Raw genomic sequence first — 24,000 nt, 5'->3', positions numbered from 1 at the left:
GGAGCCGAAACGCTTAGACCGTCTATTTGATGCACTTTCTTTTGCACATGGTCTGTAAATAAAAACTGTGAGAAGATAAACTGTTGCTGTGCCGTGTCTTTGTCTACGAACTCGTAGAAGAAGAAGCGAAGGTGATATATATATATATATATATATATATATATATATATATATATATATATATATATATATATATATATATATATATATATATATATATATGATTCGGTCACACTGACCTTTCTCAAAGGTACGCCTTGACACCATTGTTGCTGAATAGGAAACACAAGGCAATGGCATCCATTTATAGTTTTTGTCCCCTGGTGGATGCCCTGATGGGCCTTTTGTGTTGTATGCTGGTACTTGCGATTCACTACCCAGTATTTTTTATATCCCACCAGTGGGTGATGCCAAAAATGATGGTTGCTGTTAAAATTTGTCAGTTATTTTTTGTTTTCAAGTTAATAATTTCTGCTCACCGTTGCTCCTTAGCAGTCCTATTCTCAAGGCTGCTGGGATCCATGTCGAAGTCAGTGTTCAGCGGCTGCACGTTGCCCATTAATGCTTTCACAAAAATCACAAAGGTGGTTCCACTTGGGCAATTACGGTGCTCTTGCCGGTGGTGTATCGCTTGCCGCAGAACCAAGCCGCTAGACATCAAACACACTTTCCCTCGTTGGAAAGAAGAAGCATCACTCGCAACAATGGCAGTCTATGATTTTATTGGTGCACAGCATCAGCAGTCCTGATGCATTTCGGTCACACTGACCTTTCTCAAAGGTACTCCTTGACTCCATTCTTACTGAATAGGAACCACGAGGCAATTCAGTTCGGGTGACTTTGGAAGAGAACTGGAACTACGGATGAAAAACTTTTCCTTCCTAAAGTCTTCTGTAGAGTGCCAACCTATAGTCCTGACTTTCTGTGGAGGAGCTACCTATAGACCTAAATTGGTAATATTAGGAGTAGGCTGCAAAAAAGACTTGTAGCTGTTAAAACAAGCGCTGGCAAAAGCTTTAGTGCTTTCTAATAAAGCAGGGAAGTTCATGGCTAATGCAGTAGTAATAAGAAGAGGCTAAATACCCAGTATAGAGTTTAGCGGACAGGGTACGCCATTACAACAGTGATAGAATTGTGACGGAGTACCCTGTCCGGAAAACTCTTGGTCCACCCACCCAATTTTCAGTTGGGTGGACTGTCAGGTTTATGTTGAAAGAGTAAAATGTATACCATCGGCATGAACCTTCCTCTGACAGCCTGAAGGAATCCAGGCCGTCTGAGGAAAGTCATCTGACCTTCTGCCCTAAACAAAGTAGGCATTCAGATGGCTTTTTTTCTGTCCGGCACCACCAGGAATATCATGACATGCGAGACAGTAGGAATAAAAAGGACCCCCATAGAATGTGAGAATCCTTCCATGGTGTTTAGGCAATTAGCTTTTAGGTTTCTAAAAACAAAATCCCACTTTAGGAGTTTGTTTTTGGAAAAGTAAAGACTTTTAAGAGTTTGGTATAAGTGTCTGTCATCAATGGCAGATGCACACCAAACTTTTAGAAGGCTTTGGATGAACTGCCATGACGGTGGTTCATATAGACCCATTGACTTTACTGCTGGACTGGAAGTGAATTATAAAGTTAATGGGCAGAGTAAAGGCACGATGCTGGATGTAAAGTTCTCTTCCACCCTGACTGCCTTTGCTTTGTCCATAAACTTCTAAAGCAAGCCCTTGGTCTAAAACCTAAAATACTGGCAAACTAGCTTGATACTTAACTTGAGTGTGAAAATCTGTCTTTTCAGAACTTTCTTGGTAGCTCTCGAGCATTACAGTATGGTAAGCCACAGCCTGAGCTCCGTTTTTCCTCTTTATGCCTAGAAATTATTCAGTGCTGATCTTTCCTCCTGCAGAATCAAAATAGTTCTGTTATTTTGTTTTCTTTTGCAATCTTTAGACTGAAAATAAAACACAAGCATAACTAAAATAATCTACATAGGGGTTATTTGATCTACTAGGATTAAGGTACTCATACACAGTTGGAATCACTCTGGCTGCCCTAAAACTCAGGATATGAATTCTGGAAAATCTGATGAAATTCAGATTGATTAGGGTGACCTTGTGCTTTAGACGTGGTGTTAGGAAAATCTTCCTTCCAATGACCCAACTGGCCACAAGCAAAACATGACCTTCCAGCTCTTGAGGGCTCTCTTCTGACCCGTCCATTGCTCCTGATCCAGCGGGTTATCAACCTGCGAAAATCTATTACCATACAATCATCTGGGCCCATAAACACTCTCACTCATATAGGCTGGTTAACACCGCTGGGGGTCAATTTTTATAAATGCTTTAATTGAGATCAGTTACCTATAACATCTCAATAATCCTCTCACTTCTTAAAGCCTTTCCTTTTGGTCAATGCACCTATTTAGTTGATATTAGTTGATGGTGATATAACGTAGGTGCATTTACCTCTCATTTATTAAATAACCACAGACTCGGGATAAGTATAAATGTTTTATCTAGTTTGAATCGTATGAGCCAAAGCAAAACTTACAGTACAAATTCCAATCCTCCAAGGAAGTAAGCTTAGCTTACTAAATTGTAATATTATATTTCAATGAGATCATCACAACAACAGTACCTCAGGAAATAAAAGGAAAGAGAGTGTAGCACATTGACACAATACACAGAGATATATTTACCTAAGATGGTGTGGAAATCAGAACCCTCTGGCCAAGAGTTTAATGGGTCGCCTGGAAAGAACAGGTGACAGGAACTTCAGAACAGGATTCAGGACAGGATGGATGACCTCTTCTGGATTTGACGCCTGCGTCTCACCCCACTCTAACACTAACTTCCTCCTCGATTCTTACGCGATCTTCTAATTAATTTACCTCCTTGGTTCGCAGCAGTGGAGCCCTGGGAGCAGAAGGAGCAAAAGTTGGTTGATGTTCATTACTCATAGATTGATGCTGGTGAAGAGGAAGGTGGGATCAGAAGGAGCCCCACATCATTTTGTACCGCTGTATAATGTGCTACGCACACACAAATGCACACAGTCCACACTCACACACAAAGCACAACATAAACAACGCAAATACACCCACAATAAAAACAAGAATGTGCACACATATAAACACAACACACGCAATCACGTTACACAAAGTAAAAACACACACGCATACAAAGGCACACAGCACACACACACAGATACACCAAGCATACACACCACAGCACATATACACACAGCAGACATTCCCAATATTTGCTCTTGGCTATGAGTTGATTTATTCCCCTTTTTGCTCTCAATCTCTTGCCTGCTTACAGGGGCACTGGAAAACAGCCCTTGTTTTGGTTCCAATCACAGTTGAGTGTACATTGGTATATTTGTTGCACAACGAGCTATGGCCTGCACCCAGATACCAGAGACACCTCATGCAGATCTCACTGGCATATGCTAACGGCAGGCAGCGGGCGGGCGCATTGTCATTCCAAAGGAGATAATCAGCCTCAATCAGCCTCAATCGGAATGACAATGGGCCTTCCCGCAGTCTGTGCGAGCTCAGGGAGGGGCTACTGCAGCCTCTGGAGTTCAAAGAAGAAGTGTGAGCAGCCCCTGGAAGCTGAAAAAACAGTTATTGATTTAAGTCTGACTATTCTTGCCGTCCCGGGATGCTTTTTTGAAAGAAAGAAGTAGGCGAACGGACTGAAATCATTTTTAGAAGTAGGGGCACGCCGTGCCCTTCCGTCCCCGCCCACTTATACCGCTGATCTGGAGCTGTATCTGTTTGTGTTAAAATTAAAAGGGGAAGCGTGTGGAAAGGGGCGACCACTCGGTCCCCCCGAACGTATGGCGGAGTACCACGATCCCCCCGGGAAGCCATCTTGGGCGGGAGGCGAGTCTCGGCTGGTATGCCCGAAGCGGCGTAGCCGGGGCGCGCCTTTTCCCGCCCTAGAGTGGGTTGGCCTAGACACTGACGCGGCTGGCCACGCCCTTGGGGCAGGCAGGGGCGGGTTTACGCCCGCCCTGAAGACGGATAAAAGGAGAAGCAAGACCAGAAGGCATCCTCTTGTTCCTGTGCTCTGAAGCTGCACCTCCTCGCTGCACGTGAGCTCGAGACGGAACGAAGAGCCAATTTTGAGCGTTGTAATCTTTCTTGTTTGTTTTCCAGATACTCTGTGGGAGAATGCCGAAGAAGGCGGGAAAGCGCATGACTACTGACCAGATGCTGCGCGTTCTTATGAAGGAGATGACCGAGTTAAAGAGGCGAATGGATGAAAACGAGGAAGGGGGACCGAAACGTCCTTTGGCGGGAGCAGCCCCGGGAGGGAAAAACAAGAGGCCCAGGAGAGGGAGAGCTGTGGAAGACATCCCGGGTCCCAGTACCCCGCTAGAGGCACCCACCCCCGTGCCGGAGGAAGGGAATCCGATTCCCGTTGTGGTCACCCCCGTGTCCGGGGACGATATGCCGCCCGAGCTGGCAGCACAATTAGCAGCGTGGTTGGGTAAAGATAGTGAGGGCGCCACGGCTGTCAACGCGCAGGTGCTGATGAAGCAACTGCGTGAGTCACGGGAAGCAGCGAAGGTATCCACGCCGGCTGCGGCAGTAGAGAAGCCACAGGGGACAGGTTCAGTCGCAGAGACACCGTCCGGTTCAGGTAAGCGGCCATTGCCGATTGCGAGGGATGAGTCAGCACCTTCTCGTAGGGAAAGGGTGGGTCAGCATGTTCCTTTGGCTATTAAAGAGAAGATATGGGCGGGGGAATATGTAAACATCTTCTCATTGCTTACTGATCACTATGAGATGGAGCATGTTAAGGGCCAGAAGGATCTCATGCATCCGAGTGTTTGGCGCGCAAAAATGGCCGCCTTTAAGGTAAATGAAAACATTGGCAATTGGGGCAAAGCGTGGGGGGTTTTTACATCGATCTTGGGGGAACGAAGGCCCGATCTGTTACACGAATTGCCGATTTATCAGTCACGAATCATGGGGTACTCGGTATCACATGAGGGTAATCATTGGTTCTGCTATGATAATCTGTTTAGAAAGGCTAAAGAACATGATAAAAACTTAACTTGGGATTGTTATGATTCTGTGTCATGGTCCAAAATGGAGGAGACTGGTATGTTAAAAGTGCCATTAGTAGGGAGTAACGTTGGCGAATCCTCCCGCCAGTATGCGGGGACGCCCTTTCGATCAGGTGCGGGTACCGACAATTACTCGAGGCCTGCCGGAAATACAGGAAAAAGGGGGGTTTGTTGGAACTTCAACAGGGGTAAATGTACCAGGCCCCAGGGATCGTGCAAATTTAGACACGAATGTAGTGGGTGTGGGCAATCATCCCATCCTGAGTCCACGTGCAGAGCCAAAACGGGTGATAATGGGGGGAGGGGAGGCGCCAAACAGGTCTAACATAGTCCGAGGGGCGCCTTTACCTACCCCGATTGATACTCTGGCAATGATTCCCTGGCTCAGTGAATACCCGGATCGTACTTCTGCTGGGGTGTTGCGGAACGGGTTTTCTTATGGTTTCCGCATCCCAGTGGGGGACTTTCAAGGTGTGGAGAAATGTAAAAATCAGCTATCGGTCTTGCAGCATACGACCGTGGTACAGGATAAAATCCAGAAGGAGGTGACTCGAGGTCGAGTCGCCGGTCCGTTTACTGTACCCCCGGTTCTTAATTTTGTTTGTTCCCCTTTAGGTGTGGTCCCAAAGAAGGACCCGGGTGAGTTTCGGCTGATACATAATTTATCAGCCCCACGTGGTCTTTCCGTGAACGAAGCGATAGACCCGGAAGTGTGTTCGGTGCGGTACGCATCCTTCGATGAGGCCGTAGCCATTTTGAATCGCCTGGGGCCCGGGGCGCTGATGGCAAAATCTTATATCGAGTCAGCGTTCCGGTTGCTCCCGGTACATCCAGCCGATCAGCGGCTCCTAGGTTTCATGTTTCAGGGTCATTATTACATGGATAGGTGTATGCCGATGGGGTGCTCTATATCTTGTGCCTATTTCGAAAAATTCAGTAGTTTTTTACAATGGGTCTTCACAAGGAAGACGGGTTTCCAACATGTGATGCATTACCTTGATGATTTTTTGTTCCTGGGGCCAGCTGGGGATCCGGAATGTGGGCAGGCTTTGGCTCAATTTTGTGATTTAATGAATCAGTTTGGCGTGCCATTGGCACCAGGTTAGACTGTGGGGCCTTCCACTTGCCTCGAGTTTCTGGGGATCGAGTTAGACTCCGAAGAAGGTTGTTTTCGTTTACCAGCTGAAAAGGTGTCAAAGTTCAGGACATCCCTGCAAACGTGTATAAATGGATCTAAGGTCAAGCTGCATCAGTTACAGCAGCTAGTTGGCCAGTTGAATTTTGCCCTGAGGGTGATACCAATGGCCCGCCCCTTTTCTCGTTCGATTGCTCAAGCCATGGTCGGCCTGAAGGAGGGCCATCATCGCACAAGGCTCTCGGCTGAGGTCCGCCAGGACATGCGCATTTGGTTGGCATTTCTGGCGGATTTCAATGGTCGAGTCGTCTGGAACAAACCAGCCGTGTCCTCTGAGGAGCTGGGGCTGTGGACGGATTCGGCAGGGAGCATAGGTTTTGGTGCCATCTTCGGCACAAGATGGTCTGCACAAAAGTGGCCGACATGGTGGCATGACAGTGGACTGACAAGTAACATTGCTTTCCTGGAACTTTTCCCCATTTTAGTGGCCCTGAGAACTTGGCCCGAAGGGTTCAAAGATCACTCTGTGGTATTCTGGTCTGACAATATGACCGTGGTCGAGTGTATCAATAGCCAGGCAGCACGATGCAAATGGATTTTGAGACTGCTCAAAGAAATTGTTTTACTGTGTATGCAATTGAATGTGTTATTCAAAGCAAGACATGTCCCAGGGGTAATGAACCAGGCAGCTGATGCACTGTCTCGTTTTCGTATGCAGGCTTTCTGGGGTTTTCTTCCCACAGCGGACCCGGAGCCGGCACCCTTTCCCGAAGCTCTCTGGTCTCTCGGTGCCCCGAACTTCGTAACCTCGTGGGAGAGAGTTTAGCACCCAGGACGAGGAAGGCATATGAAGGGGCGTTCCGGTCCTATTTAGCCTTTTTGGGGACTGATAGAGAGGAGCTTTGGGGACAGGAGGAGTGGGTGGTAAATTTTCTGATGTCTTTACACCTGGTTGGGAAATCGGTGGCCACGGCTCAGAGGCATCGGGCTGCCATTTCCTTTGTTGCTAGGGCTCATGGGATCCAGGACCCGACAGCGTCTTTCGTAGTACAGAAAGCGCTACGGGGGTGGCAACGCCTTGAGGGTCGCAGAGTAGACGAGAGGCGCCCGATAGGTTTGGATAGGCTGGCCCAGTTATTATCCAGCCTCCCTGCTACATGCTCATCTCAGTTTGAGACAGTGTTATTCCGAGCCGCTTTTACGCTGGCATTCCATGGGGCTATGCGGGTAAGCGAACTAGTGGCAAGGAGCAAGCAGGATGTGACAGGAGGTTTGTGCCAGGAGCACGTCCAGATCAGAGGGGAGACAATGACTGTCTCATTTGTCAGGTCCAAGACCGATCAAAGTGGGATGGGTGACTGCGTAATCATACGCAGGATTCCCGGGTCCTCCATGTGTCCGGTAAAATGTTTAGAAGATTATTTAGCACGAAGGGTGGCATCATGGGGGGGGACCTTGTTGAGACACGCTGACGCCACCCCACTGACGAAGTTTCAGTTTCAGCGGGTGCTTGCGATGTCGATTGCCGCTGCGGGCTTGAACCCGGGCGAGTTTGGGACCCATTCCTTTCGGATAGGGGCGGCTACGGAAGCTACAGCCAGGGGTCTGAATGTGGAACAAGTTAAACGGGTGGGGCGTTGGTCCTCCAATTGTTATAAAAGGTATGTGCGGTTGCACATGTTGTGAAGCTGTAACGATGTACTCACGCTTCTTGTTTTTCTTTGGTTTCAGTTGCGCAAGCCTACGAGGCGGGGCGGACTTTGCAGTCGACCCAACACCGGGCCAGCGGTCAGACATCACCGGCTGTGAAAAAGGAGGTGTGGGTCGTGGGCCACTCATACGTGAGACGTGCCGCGGACGTATTCAAGGCAGGTGACATGATTCACGTGGCTGGGGAATACGGGTACAGTGTGTCCTTCTACGGAAGAGGCGGTCTCTGTATTGACCAGTTTCAATCATTTTTTGAGGGTTTACTAGGGCGGACGAGGTCACCGCCGGCTGTAGTCATAGTACATCTTGGGGGTAATGATTTGGTCACCACTGGTAGACGACTTCTTCTTGAGGCGATGCTTTCCACTGTAAGTTGGTTAGCGAGGAGAGTTCCAGGGTGCACAATTGCATGGTCCCATATGATCCCACGAAAAGTGTGGCGGGGGGCTATTTCGGTTCCTGCTTTAAATCATTCTGTTAGAAAGCTTAATAACAAAGTGAGTAGGTTATTCCGTTCCAAGACACTGCATTCTATTTCGCATGGGTGTATTACTGATGACAGTATGTATTTGGGGGATGGTGTGCATTTGTCTCGGGTGGGGAATGAGTTACTCATAGGAGACTTCTTAGCATGGCTAAAAACGTTATAACATGACCTTTAGGTAGGAGTTGTGTGGGGGGTCCGGATAGCCGGTCAACTATCCGGCCTGTGGCGGTAAGGTCATGATCGGTGAGCACTAATTGGAAGATCCCTATGAGTGGGCGTCACCCAGCACGGATGGGAGCGCTCGGGGGAGGTGGCCATTGGCCCCTCAACGGGGAGGCGGTCCCTTCTAAGGATGGGTCGCCGAAAGAAAAGGAAAGGCGGTCAAGGCCCCTTCCTGGGTAGGAGGGGTTACAGCCCCCTCCTGGGTAATTTCCCGGGGCCAGGACGTCTGCGACGGCAGATGTGGTAAGTTGTGTGGGGTTTGGGGGGGGGTCTACGCTACCTTCTAGATACCTCACATGAGTCCTCGTACGACCTTTAAGTGGCGTCGAGTTTTATTGGGGCCCCCGTCAAGTCAAGGGAAATTGGTAATTGCACTTGAGGTACGCCTCTGGGCTGCCCCTCACAAGTGAGGGCGATATTTCTGGGTTAGGGATCTTGACACCGGTTACGACCTTGCCGTTGGCCCTTAAACGTTAGGATGTACAATTTCAAGATTTCAAGTAAATGTTTTGTAGGATGTTAGTTCGGCTAGGAGAACCTTTGTATTAGAGAATCTGTTAAGGTTAGCCAAACATCGCAATGTGGTAATGAAATTGTACATAATATGAAACTGTTGATTTAATGTTTTAATTTTGTTTCATATTTTAATAAATACGGCCGGGAGGGTCACTCCCTCCCGTCTTCCAAAAACTTCAGAACTGTTTCCGGTTTCCCATCCTTGGGGATTGTGTTGAGAGGGGGTGGCGGGTATCTCAGCCATATGGAAAGGGGCGACCACTCGGTCCCCCCGAACGTATGGCGGAGTACCACGATCCCCCCGGGAAGCCATCTTGGGCGGGAGGCGAGTCTCGGCTGGTATGCCCGAAGCGGCGTAGCCGGGGCGCGCCTTTTCCCGCCCTAGAGTGGGTTGGCCTAGACACTGACGCGGCTGGCCACGCCCTTGGGGCAGGCAGGGGCGGGTTTACGCCCGCCCTGAAGACGGATAAAAAGAGAAGCAAGACCAGAAGGCATCCTCTTGTTCCTGTGCCCTGAAGCTGCACCTCCTCGCTGCACGTGAGCTCGAGACGGAACGAAGAGCCAATTTTGACCCACCCACCAGCCCCTGAGGACAGCAAGTGGTTTGAATAAAGTTGATGGATAACGCTGATTTTCGTTTCAGGTTGTGGTATTATCGTGATGATTTTTGAGTATGTAATAAAGAACGGTCGATTTGTGTTATGTTTCGCGAAATAAAGAGATTCTGCTTTAGTGTTCATTGGTAAGCATGCCTTTAATAAAGTTGTAGTTGCTACTGTCTTTTTTCTTTTAGTTTAGCCATTGGTATTTAGTTAGCATTGTCGTATTTATTTTGGTCGGGCGGTAAGGTCATGATCGGTGAGCACTAATTGGAAGATCCCTATGAGTGGGCGTCACCCAGCACGGATGGGAGCGCTCGGGGGAGGTGGCCATTGGCCCCTCAACGGGGAGGCGGTCCCTTCTAAGGATGGGTCGCCGAAAGAAAAGGAAAGGCGGTCAAGGCCCCTTCCTGGGTAGGAGGGGTTACAGCCCCCTCCTGGGGAATTTCCCGGGGCCAGGACGTCTGCGACGGCAGATGTGGTAAGTTGTGTGGGGTTTGGGGGGGGGTCTACGCTACCTTCTAGATACCTCACACGAGTCCTCGTACGACCTTTAAGTGGCGTCGAGTTTTATTGGGGCCCCCGTCAAGTCAAGGGAAATTGGTAATTGCACTTGAGGTACGCCTCTGGGCCGCCCCTCACAAGTGAGGGCGATATTTCTGGGTTAGGGATCTTGACACCGGTCACGACCTTGCCGTTGGCCCTTAAACGTTAGGATGTACAATTTCAAGATTTCAAGTAAATGTTTTGTAGGATGTTAGTTCGGCTAGGAGAACCTTTGTATTAGAGAATCTGTTAAGGTTAGCCAAACATCGCAATGTGGTAATGAAATTGTACATAATATGAAACTGTTGATTTAATGTTTTAATTTTGTTTCATATTTTAATAAATACGGCCGGGAGGGTCACTCCCTCCCGTCTTCCAAAAACTTCAGAACTGTTTCCGGTTTCCCATCCTTGGGGATTGTGTTGAGAGGGGGTGGCGGGTATCTCAGCCATATAGGATGTTAAACTGGCAGGAAGGGATTGCGTGTAGTGAGATTAGTGGGGAGAAACCGAGCCGAATTATGTGATAATGCATTGAATCTTCCCACCCTCCAGGGTGAGAGATTTGAAACGGAGGGCCCAAGGATACCTCTTGCTCTGAGCCTATAGCATATCCGAATACATATGGTATCTTTCTATCCACATCTTCCGTGTTCTTTACCTTCCATGTTTTTTTATTAAACAGTGTGATTGCGACCCATGGGTATTGGAACGCTATACAGAGCATCATTTATATTACACAAGATTCATTTTTAGGTCTCGCTTAGCCTCCTGCTCTGAGCCTATAGCATATCTGAATACATATGGTATCTTTCAATCCACATCTATTGTGTTCTTTACCTTCCATGTTTTTTTTTACACAAGATTCATTTTTAGGTCTCGTCTAGCATCGCAGCGCATGCGCTGCTCACTCTGCAAGATCTATTGTCGTCGTGTTGCTTTTGGAAGTGGGCTCGAAGCTCCGCCTTGCTTTTCATTGGCCAGCATCATCCGTTATGTTAAACGCTGGCCTCCGATTCAAAGTGAGGCTTTTGGGTGACCGCCCTGTCTCCCTTTGGCCCCGCCCATCCGGACTGGACTCGTCTTCTGTTGTTCATCATGCGGGCTGGGTCTCTTCACTTCTCCCTTCTCACGAGGTGGTGGCGTGTCGGCACTTGTTGGTTCAGTGAGAGATTTATTGACTGTCTGTTTTACTCAATTCCCGTCACTCGTCGGCGTTATCTGATAGATCTTTAACAACTGTTTACAAGGGCATAGGAGTTACTGGAATGTGCGGACAGGCACGCGCCAGACTTGCCCTTGTCGATCACCAGCCAGGGCGCTAATTTTACAGGAAAAATCGTAGTTACGTGCTCATCCAAGAGCACAACTGCGGAGAGTAGAAGTATTGTTCTTCGGCACTTGCGTCGTGTTGTTCAGGTAACTGGAGGTGGGTTTCCATAGTGACCCAATGCAACTATTGATTTTCACCTTCCAGACTCCCTCTCCCCCGCAGCGACGCACATGCCCTATTGTCCTCCTCGCCCGGACCTCCGAGGAGAGCGCCTCGTGACCCCGCTCGGAGTGTGCGCCTGCTTTTCAGCATGTGTCCTCGTAAACACAATCCGCAGCCTCAGTTTACAAGGCAGACGGAGTAGCAGAGATTGTTTGATGTAAGAAAATCTATCCTCTCGGCAGGAGAGATGCCATTGTGCAATGTTGGGATGCACAATACACTGCTAGGGTTGCAGTAAGACTGCTCGGAGGCATTCGGTGTAGGAAAATTAACTACTACAGTACTGGCAGAGAGAGTGTGGCAAGGCTGCAAGTAACAAATGCAGAGCCCGCCAGTTTGATGGTGATGCTAGAATTCTTTCAATTAATGTGCTTGGGCACTGTGCTCCCTAGCATGGCGTCTGGTTTACTGTTTTTTTTTTTGTTTAATTCATGTGTTCACGCTGCCCAGCACGGTGCCCCATTTTTTTTTTTTTATCTTGCCACTCCCTTTTGTGCTAGCAGTGGACCTGCTGGCCCTGGCTCTTCGGAAATCGGCGGCCCAACTTGGTATCTGCATCGACGGGGTGTATCACTTACTATCAATATACACAGAGGACATGCTCTTATATCTGCGTGATCTCACGGCTGATGCGACCCCTCTTCCAGATATATGCACTACCTTTGAACGCCTGTTAGGTCTGGCCATAAACCCCGATAAATCGACCGGTTACTTTTTCCAAGACACTCCACACATTACTCAATTACAATTTGGCGCTTACACATTTTCCGTGGCTCCCACTACCTTTAAATACCTCGGTATTCATATGTACAGGACACAAGAAAACCAGATAGAAGGCAATATCCTGCGGGCAGTAACAGGGCTCCGGGCCAGCGTGGGATTCTGGTAATGGGGCGGGTCGCTATCTCAAAGATGGTGATGCTACCCCGTTTGCTATACTATTTTGTGAACCTGCCGGTGGTCCTCCCACAACTCATTTTTACTACGCTGGACACAGTACTGACTACTCTCATCTGGGGCGCGGGCCGGAGACGGGTTAGCCTTAGGAAACTACAGCTGGGGATGCAGAAGGGCGGCCTGGGAGTCCCGAACTTCCAGGGTTTCTGCTACGCTAGCCAACACCAGTGGCTATCACATTGGACTGCAGGGAGGAACTTATGCGAGATTGTGTAGTTCTCCTCTATCTAGCATCTGCTGTGTGAACCCAGTCTGCTGCTGCCGAGGGCCAAGATTCCTCCAAACTGCCCCCCCAGCTGCGTACTGCCCTGCTTTGTTTGAAGAAGGCCTTGGTCTACACATCTGCGACAGCCCGTACGCTGGGAACATACCTTGAATCGGCCTAACCACACCACAGGGGAGACTCACACGGACTAGACTCCAGACTTGGACGGACAATGGGATAGAAGGGGTGGGGGCCTTCTTCGGGGATGGCACGCTGATGGACCACGATTCCTTTGTACGGGCCATTGGAGCGCCACCACGCCTCTATCTGCTACATGCTGCTATCACACACTACATTAGAACCACCTGGGCCCCACACAGGAATGAACCCCCGCAGCACACCTTAGTACACCTTCTATACTATATGGGACCTGGGGGTCATCTGGTGCGCTGGTTATATACTGGAATATGGGCCCACGCAGCAATAGCTCCTACCTCCCTTCGGGAACAATGGGCGACGGACTCTGGTGCAGAAATTACAGACCACTCATGGAAACACATACTGGAGTATCCCAAAAAAGTATCACGTAATGCACGGCTTAAATTTATACAGACGATGGTACTGCATAGATAATATCCAACGCCAAAGCGGATACACCGCATGTTCCCGGATTTCCCCCATAGTTGCCCTAGATGTAGTGGAGAGGAGGCGGACTTCCTCCATATGCTATGGTCCTGTCCCTGACTGATGGGCCACTGGGAGAGTGTGCGATACTCCTTGACCACAGTGACACAAATATCGATCCCAGATGACATCCTGGCTTGCCTGGTGGGCCTTCGCAGGCGATCCCGGGTTCCAAAAGTGTGTCTAAGATTTGCGTACCTGGCCCTCGTCTTGGCAATCAGGGTGCTTACAATGAGGTCGAAGTCCCCCTGATGCCCGGCAGTCATGATCTGGCAGACAGATGTGCTCCAGTGGGGACGAGCGGAGGGGGCTGTCCTTTGGAGGGAGGAAGAGAGAGGGTTGAGGCAACAGCACATCTCCCTGGACTGGGAGGCCATGCTGATTGAGCTGGAGACACTAGACCTGGCTGCCACACAGGACGCCACGTCACAGTAATGCAAAGAGTGTGAGTCCATACGTGCCTTTACGGCCCGTGGAACAGAGATATTATGATCCTATTCTTTAAAATGTACCCTCTGGAGACCGCTCTTGAGCGACACCCTGCTATCATCATCGACAACGCAGTACGACTGACCAGGAGGGGGTTAGGGTGGGAGTAGAGAGTGGGTGAGGGGGAACAGTTGGGGGTTTCCTTTATGTCACTGATTTGACTTTCAATATGCACTGTTTTGATTTATGAATACTATACTATCTGTTCATTATTGGTTCGGAGAAGTGGCCAGGCTATAAATATTCTTTGTACACCTCTCTTACACTGAAAGATCTTGGACAACTAAACTGTTGTGTATACAAATGCACTGGCAAGGTTCTGATGGGAGAAAAACAAAAAAGACTGTATTTGAAATGTATGTACAAGTTAGTGCATGATATATTGCGGTCCTCAATAAAGTGTGTTAAAAAAAAATTCTTGCCGCTCCCTTTGTCCTCAAACTCTCATGCACTCTTAGATCCTAAATAATGGACAGGGAAGATGCGCTCCCTAGCATAGCGCCCCGTTTCATGTTTAAAAAAAAAATGTGATGCTCGGGCAAGCTGCCCAATTTGCTCCTGCGCTGCGCTGCCTAGCTAGCACCGTTCCAGGTTTCCTTTTTTTGTGTAAATCTTTCCTGCCTTTCGCTCCCCTTTGCCACTTTGCCTTTTCCTTCTGAATCAGTAGTTCTTTTCTACCTGCTGATGCCTTGTCAGCCTATTTCCTTTTGTAGACTCTTATTGCGACCTGCCTCTTCAATAACCTGCATGCCTCTCTGATTACCCGCTTCCCCTGCCGACCCCTCCTCTTCCTCACTGGTGCCATTGTATCCGCCCCACCTCTCCCACCTGCTAGCATGTTCACTCCTCGCCTTTTCTCTCTCCAGATCTCACCTCAATGCTTAATGACTCTCGTCCATCCCCTATAAACACTTTCTGATAGGTACATCTGCCGTGTGGATTCCTCACCTTGTGAATATCCCCCTTGCGTCAGCAACATTTGGAAATTCTTTTCATAGCCTCGCGCCAACGTGGCCTTGGACGTCATAGAGACACGGCATCGCACGCGACTCCGCTGACGTCACCGACGCCTATAATAGGCCCACGCCGGTGTGATGACATCAGTTCCCTTTTTTCCGCGTCATCGACGCTAACGGTTTCGGGAATCACAGTAGCCAACTGGTACTTTGTTGCCTTTTAGTTACCAATTTCTGCTTCTTTGTTTCTTGTATCTTCGGTGATGTCGACAAAGAAGACCGGCTTCAAGCCCTGCAGGGAGTGCGGGAAGATGATGTCCATAACTGGCCCGCAAGATGACTGTATCTGGTGTTTGAGCTCCGATCACGATATGGATGGATGTTCCTCTTGTCGGAAGATGAACCCTAAGGCCCTGAGGGAGAGAGAGACCAAGCTCCTGGTAGCGAAGCTGAAGGCTGGAAAAGGAAAATCTTCGAGGTCTCGTTCTCGAAGGTCGAGGTCGAGATCGAAGTCAAGATCCGGATCTCGGGAGGGGTCGTCTTCGAGGTCCGCTTCAGACCATGCTTCAAAGTCGAAGAGGAAACATAAAAAGAGGAGGCATGAGTCCCGACGTCGTTCCGGTAAGGAGTCGGAGTCGAGGTCGAGGTCACCGAAGAAGGTGCGTTCTAAGGTGGTTACGCTGGAAGTCTCGGAACCAGAAGGTGAGGCCTCGCCTTCAGAGTCGCGTGTGCAGTCCCCGACTCCGGCTACGAATCAGTCTCCGGCGCCGCCCCCGGCCCGAGATGAAGAAGAGGTTCAGGTGGATGTGGATTCTGCGCCTGCCGAAGAGCCCAATCCAATCCCTCCTCAAGACCAGCCTGGGGGTTTACAGCCACCCTTTCCAACCCCAGGCCAGGACCCATCGGTGTTTCTGAACGCTATGTATGGCGTCTTTTCAAGGGCGTGGTATCCCTCTGGCACACCTTCGGGTCCCATGGGTCCTCTGGCTTTCAATCTAGGAGTCCCTCAATCCTATCCTCCTGCTCCATTTATGCCTTATATGCCGGCTCCGACGCCGCATTGGCAGTTTCCGGCTCCGCCGAAGTCGTCGACGCCGGTTCCGGCATCGCCCGCTCCTGAGCGGCCTCGAGAGCATCCCGCTGAGCCTTCGGATTCATTGCCGACGTCGTTCCCGACTCCGTCGGAGCCGTTGGTGGATCCGGCTGCGAAGCGTGTGAAAGAGAGGTCCAGAAGGGAGGCACAGCGCCTTTATGAAGAAAGGATGTATATGGAGTCACATCCAGATTTGGAGGAAGGCGAATTGGATGAGGACTGTTTTGAGGATCTGGCTGACGCTGGTAGCCTGGATTTCTCTCCCGAGTGGGAGTTGCCTTCAGGCTCTGGTGCACCTTCTAAGGATGTCCAGCCTTATCATGTGGTGATGAGGAAGGCTGCGGAACTTTTGCAATTGACTTTGCCTACGGTGGAGTTTAAGTCCAATCTTCTCACTGAGGTTTTGCATTCACCTAGTTCTATGGTAGAACCGTTGCTTCCGTTTAATGACGCCTTAACGGAGCCCATTTTGGAGGTGGGGAAGAAACCACTGGCAGCTCCTGCGGTGTCCAAGAGTGTGGCTAGAAGGTACAGGGTTGCACCTGAAGACCCTGCTTTTTTGACGTCTCATCCATCACCAGAGAGTCTAGTCATTAAAGCAGCCTGCTCCAAAAAGAATGTGAGTGCCTTTCCCCAGGTGCCCTGTGAAAAAGAGGCAAAGAAGTAGGATGAGGTTGCTAAAAAGATCTTCTCTTCTGCGAGCATGGCGTTGAAGTCAACTAACGCCACTTGTCTGATGGGGAGGTATGTGCATGCCCTTATGGATTCTTTGCAAATTCTAGCTCCTAAGATTCCTGAAGCCAGCAGGAAGGATTTTGAGGAGGTTATTTCGGATGCACAGGCGGCGGCTCGCCAAGTGATACAGAGTGGTCTGGACACTGCAGACTCGGTGGCACGTATCATGGGCACTGCTGTCGCCACTAGGAGGTCGGCTTGGCTGAAATCCTCAGACTTTTCAGCGGATGTTCAGGCGAATTTGCTGGATCTTCCTTTTGATGGATCTGATCTCTTTGGGAAGAAAGCAGATATGGCCCTAGAGAGATTTAAGGACAGTAGGGCGACTGCGAAATCTTTGGGTCTCCAGGTCAGAGGCTCTTCGTTCAACAAGAGATTCAGGGGTTTTGGTCGCTCTTCCTTTTGGAATTACCGACAAGGTCAGCAACAGCAGCAGCAGCAACAGCAGCAGCAGCAAAATTCCATGTACAGGTCGTACAGGGGAAAGCAAGGAGCACGTCCGCGTGGTCGTCCAGTCTCTTCCACCTCCACTTCCTCCAACCCTCCAGCCTCAGAAAAGCAGTCCTAGATCTGCCATTCAGGATCATGTTGGTCCGGTGGGGGGTCGGCTTACCCATTTTCTACAGGATTGGGAATCGGTTACATCAGATCTTTGGGTTCTCAATCTTATAGAAAATGGGTATGCTCTTCCCTTTCGGGAATTCCCTCCCACTTACCCTCCTTGCCAAGGTTATTGCACAGAGGAACATCTGTTGCTGCTGCAGGAGGAAGTGCTGACTCTGTTGAGAAAAGGTGCGATAGAGGTGGTCCGAGAGCAGGAAAGGGGTCAGGGGTGCTACTCCCGGTATTTCCTGATTCCCAAGAAGGATTCAGAAAAGGGGGTGGTGATGGACAGAGTTTCTGAATAAAGCAGAATACTCCTACCCAGTCAACCGATCAGGGCTTGATTCATCACCGTTTTTTAGCTCACTGCACCATCCCAGCTCAGAACCTGGCTACATGCAAATTTGTCTGTCCCTGGCCCAGTGCATCATGGGAACAGGGCAGACCAAACTACCAAGCCAATTCTTTTACTGGATAGGAAACCAGCTTCCGGGGACCGGTTTCTGGCATTACAGCCGTCTTGGGCCCGGCTTGCTTGAATCCTGATGGTGCAGTGAGCAAGGGACTCATGTCTGAGTATACCCTTCCACGCTTATGGTGGACAAAACGATTCCGAAAAGGGGGCGGTGATGGACAGAGTTTCTGAATAAAGCAGAATACTCCTACCCAGTCAACAGATCAGGGCTTGATCCATCACCGTTTTTTAGCTCACTGCACCATCCCAGCTCAAAACCTGGCTACATGCAAATTAGTCTGTCCCTGGCCCAGTGCATCATGGGAACAGGGCAGACCAAACTACCAAGCCAATTCTTTTACTGGAAAGGAAACAAGCTTCCGGGGACCGGTTTCTGGCATTACAGCCGTCTTTGGCCCGGCTTGCTTGAATCCTGATGGTGCAGTGAGCAAGGGACCCCCTTTTCTGAATCGTTTTGTCCACCATAAGCGTGGAAGGGTATACCTCTCCTCTCACCCGCCGCTCCGTCTCCCTCTCAGGGCAGGTTCTACACCCCCACCTCCAGACATTACACCTTCATGCCTGGAGATTGAACGGGGCAACCTGAATTCCTTTTCACTCCCGCCTGACGTGGTTGATGTTATCTTGTCAGCCAGGCGTGACTCCACTAAGACCATTTATTCATACAGATGGTCAAAGTTTGTCACTTGGTGTGGGGTGAAGTCTGTTGACCATTTGAGAGCCCATTTGTCTGATGTTCTCCAGTTCGCTCTCTCTCTGGCGTGGCAAGGGCTTTCTGTTGCCACTGTTAAAGGTTATCTTTCTGAGCTGTCGGCGTTTCTCTGCTTGCCTGACCAGCCATCTCTTTTTAAGTCTCCTGTTGTTTTAAGGTATTTGAAGGGCCTCACAAATAAGTTCCCTCCTACTCCTTTTATTGTGCCTCAGTGGGACTTAAATCTTGTCTTGACCTTTTTAATGGGTGCTCCCTTTGAGCCCCTTCACAAATGTCCTATGAGGCTCTTGACTCTAAAGACAGTCTTCCTCGTTGCAATAACCTCAGCAAGGAGGGTAAGTGAGCTTCAAGCTCTTAGTTCCAAGCCCCCGTTCCTAGCCATTCATGCTGATTGATTGGTTCTTAGGACCAGGGCTGCTTTTCTCCCTAAGGTGGTGTCTCCTTTCCACCTTGGGCAATCCATTACCCTCCCTACCTTCTATCCTCCCCCTCACCCTTCCAAGGAGGAGGAGAGATTACACCGTCTGGACCCCAAGAGGGTGGTGTCCTTTTACCTGGACAGATCTAAAGACTGTCGTTTGGATGACCAGCTCTTCATTGGGTTTGCTGGTTGCAAGAAAGGAAGAGCGGTCCATAAGAGAACTTTGTCAAGATGGATCGTCCTCTGTATTAAGATCTGCTACTCTTTGGCCGGTAAGGAACCACCAGAGGGTTTAGGGGTTCATTCTACAAGAGCTAAATCTTCATCCTCAGCATTAGCTAGAGGTGTTCCTGTGGAGTATATTTGTAGGGTGGCAACATGGTTTTCCCTCCACACTTTCGCGAAGCATTACTGCTTGGATTCCGAAGTGAGGAGGGACGGTCACTTTCCGTGCTCTGTCCAACATGATTTCGTGGTTTAGAAGAGTGGACTCCCTCCTCCTGGAGTGGGGACTGCTGTGGGACTCTATTCACAAGGTGAGGAATCCACACGGCAGATGTATCTATCAGAAGAACAAGTTACTTACCTTTGGTAATGCTTTTTCTGGTAGATACAATATCTGCCTGTGGATTCCTCACTGACCCACCGGCCTCCCCGTTGTCCACTCTTCTATACCAGTATATCTGTATTGTTTCACTTTGATATTGTGTTTATTTTGTGGTCATGAAAATGTTCTGTTTCGAATGTTTGTTTTCAATGGCTACACACTGTGTGTGTTATTATGACTATCGTGTACTGTGTAAACTTTGTGCTTCACTACTGTCATTGGTCCGTCTGTGTGCCTCGAAGGCACGGAAAAAAGGGCGGAACTGATGTCATCACGCCGGCGTGGGCCTATTATAGGCGCCGGTGGCGTCAGCGGAGTCGCGTGGGATGCCGTGTCTTCATGACGTCCAAGGCCACGTTGGCGCGAGGCTACGAAAAGAATTTCCGAATGTTGCTGACGCAAGGGGGATATTCACAAGGTGAGGAATCCACAGGCATATATTGTATCTACCAGAAAAAGCGTTACCGAAGGTAAGTAACTTGTTCATCATCTCTCTCCCAGTTTGCTCTCCCTCTTTGCCCCCGCCACCCTCCTGTGTCCTCAATACTTTTCACACTGGGCAGAGCCCTTTGACTACCGCAGCTCAGTGTTAGTTTTAAACACAGCTGCCTTTAAAGGCTGCAAATCCCCAGGTTTCACCACCGCTTTCCTTTTCACCATCACCTCACTAAAACTGTCCAGTTCACAATCATCACCACATCTCACCAGTCTTTCCCTTGCGCTACATCAGTCAAATCCCACAAGGGCTTTACTTTTTACAGCATTCCTAATCTGACCTCACCAGGCTTTGCCTTTTCATTATCACTCATCATCACAACTCACCAAGCTTTGCAGTTCACAATCAATCACCACATCTCACTACGGTTTTCAAGTTCACAATAAATCATCACATCTCCCCAGGATTTCCATTTCCACAATCAATCACTATCACCTCACCAAAGCTTTCCTTTTCCCCATTCACTCACCATGGCTTTCCAGGTTACAATCAATCATTATTACATCTCACCAGCGCTTCCTTTCCACCAATCGCCATGCTTTATATTTTAGCCCACTTTAAGCATCATTTTTTAATTTCTGTGAACAGGTGCCGCACTTTGTGTTAGCAAGGCACCCGTTTTTTACATTTAGAACACGGGCAGATCGATTTATATATTATCACGGCCTTCTTTTATGTTTTTAAAAAACGAATTGCTTTAAGTCTCGCAAATGCAACAGGTCTCGCATTTACCCGAGCTTGACCTATTAGCATTGTATATGACAGTCCCTTTTATTTATGTTTTGGTTTTTGAAACATTAATAAAACGCATTGTCATTTACAAAGCCAGTAGCTTAAACTTGTTTAATTGCGAGACCTATTGCATTGCAAATGCTTGTTTTGAAATGGGGCAATTACGTGATTTACTAAAAAGCACAGGATATTGTGCGATGCTGGGACTCGAACCTGGTTCCTCAGATCCAAAGTCTGCAGCCATAACGCCACATCTCATTATTTAAATTAGCTTTCTGCATCCTGTACATCTACATTAACCTCTCCACATTTGATCTTGACTCTCCTCATGTACCCTCCACTTGCTATTCCAACTTCTATGCATGCTCTTCCATCTGCACTCTACACACTTCACTACCTACACTCACATTATTCTGCAAACTCTACTTCTGCTGTTCACCTGGTCTTTACCCTTCATATGGGCTGGCTACTCTTCACATGCCGTTTTGACACTCCACGTATGTCCCCCACTCTCCATTTACACATGCTACACTCTGAACATTCATTCACCACCGTGTAAATTCATCCTGTCCTACACAGCTGCCTTTCACCCTGGCCCACATACACTATACATACAGTCTCCACACATTCTCGCCACTATCCACATACTCTCCATACATTTGTTCTCCATGATCAACACCACTGTACTTCCACTGTTTACCATGTACATCACTTTCCACCCCAGATGTATTCTCTACACTCCACTTTTGTTCCCTACCTGGTACTTGTAGTCTACACCCTGTTCATCGGGTCTTAAGTTTGCACATTTTTCGTTATCCGTCAATTGCTCTCTCCTTAATGTGCAGGCTCTCAACATCCTCTATCCACATCTGTTTCCACCCTGTATATTTGTTACATTTCTGCAAATGCATTCCCCCCTAATAAATTCTCTGAACCACCCAGATTCCGTCCTCTTTCAACCCTATACACCGACTCCCCACGTGCTCTGTGCCCCTACATACTCAACGCTATACCATCACTCTTCATGGACCACTCTCTATCCATTCTCAACACCACTTCACCGGTGCCGACTGTATATCCTTTCTCCACCAAGAACATCAGCACTCCATGGTCAACATCCACTCCCCATTTTTGCTGTCACACTGTGCATTTGCTATCCATTCTGTTCATCCTCTTTCCCTTGTCTCAACTCCACATATGCTCTCCACTATCTAAATGCACTGTCCACCCATGCTTTTCACCACTGCACTGTCCACCCATGCTTTCCACCACGTACAACTGCTTTCCAACCTCCACTCGACTTCCTTCCTGTATTCTCCACACTCCAGGTGCTCCTTCAACTTCCATGGGGCTCCCCACACAACGGAGCGTAACTATCAATAATGCAGCAGGTGCCCTGGCAGTGAAGTCCAAACAGGGTGAGGGGTGTCTGCACTGTAATCATGGCACGGTTTCACTGCCTAAATAGGGCAGCAGGACATTTTCCATTTTTGCATTGGGAGCCATAGTACTCTAGCACATGGTCTGTCTGTTGCGGCACATTTTGTTTGCTTATATTAGGCTTAGAGCCTGCCCATTGCTTATCCTGGTTGCCTTCATTATCACTCTTATTTCTTTTCTTCTTATTAGCCTGTAGGCTTTCTTTCCACTTGTTGTGTTTGTTCCTCTGCTGGAGCATGGGCGTGTTACTTATATCCTTACGCTTCTCACTTTTCAGGAGATGCTTTTTTTGTTTTGTTGAAGCACTCTGAGAGTTCTGTGCTTTCCAGCTGACTGTCTTGTGTATTTCTCCCCCTGCCATATTCCTCTGTTTCGCCCTCCCTCATTTGCCATTCTTGTTTCCTTCCCACCCAACTTCCCTTGCTGTTCTTGCTTCCCCACCACCCCTTTGTCCATGTGCTTCCCCATTCCTGCCCTCCTTTGTCTGTGTATTCACACTCCATTGTCCATTTGCTTCCCAGCGCTGATTCCCCACCTACAGTTGTCAGCTTACGGCCCCATTCCTCTATGCTTCTCCAGCCATGTCTGCCCACACCCTGGGTAGAAGGGACTGGGACAGCAAGCTGATAATGGAAAATGGACGGAAGGGACTGGGGCTGCAAGCTGATAGCTGAGGGTGGATGGAAGGGGTGGAGAAGCAAGCTGACATTGGGGATGGGCATGTGGTCCCGGAGAAGCACTCTAGAACTGCTAGCCCACCCTCTGTGTCCGTGCGGTTCTCCATTTTCATTGTAAGCTTGCTTCCCCAGCCCCTCCTGTCCACCTTCGATTGTCAGTGCTGCACCAGCCCCTCCCACTCACCCTTTGTTGTCAGCTTACTGTATTAACCCCTTCCACCCTCCCACCCTTTGTTGTCAGCTTACTTCCTGAGCCCCTCTCGCCCACCCTCATTGTCAGCTTGGCACCCTAGCCCTCCCTGCCCACCTTCAGCGTTTAGCGTCCTCCCTCAGAAACTCCTGTCCACCCTCTGCTTTTAGCTTGCTGCCCTATATCTGTTGTTACCATGGTGTCCCACTTTCTCCAGACCCCCTCCATTATCAGCTTGCCCCTCCATCACTTCCCACCCAACCTTAATTGTGGTTTTCTGCCCCTTACCGTTTGCCTCCCCAGATGCTCCTGCCCATCCTCCGTTATCCGTGTACTTCCTGAGCCCCTGTCGACCGCCATTTGTTCATATGCATCTCCATAGTCTCTCTGGTGTCCTCTTCCCCACCAGCATCCTTCTTGTTGTCCCTCCCTCCATGTTGCCTCATCCCCAACACACTCCACCTGCTGTACAGCAGGCTAAAAATAATTGCCAACGTCAATAGCTCTCATAGGCAAGACCTATTGGCAATGCTAATGCTTGTTTTAGTATGTAGCAATTTTCATGAAAGATTATCCTCGAGAGTTGAGCTTGATTTCCTTGACCCATGGTCATTCAGAATCTCTCAAGTATCTTTGACTTAAATGAAAGTCCAGTAAGTCCAGCAATAAACATTTCATCTACTGCAATATTAATTATCCAGTTTCAAAATCTAGAAAATATGTTGTGTTTAAATA

General features: G+C 48.9%; 1 protein-coding gene across 2 annotated transcripts in view; it reads left to right on the top strand.

Moving 5' to 3' along the window:
* SPTBN4 (spectrin beta, non-erythrocytic 4) overlaps positions 1-24,000 on the top strand; it is a 1,634,043-nt gene that overhangs the window by 1,494,016 nt on the left and 116,027 nt on the right. The window lies entirely within an intron of this gene.

This window comes from Lissotriton vulgaris, chromosome 9, assembly GCF_964263255.1.
Source record: "Lissotriton vulgaris chromosome 9, aLisVul1.2, whole genome shotgun sequence".
Classification (NCBI taxonomy): Eukaryota; Metazoa; Chordata; class Amphibia; order Caudata; family Salamandridae; genus Lissotriton; species Lissotriton vulgaris.
The sequence above is the reverse complement of the archived record's forward strand: the minus strand, read 5'-3'. Positions and strand labels throughout refer to the sequence as shown.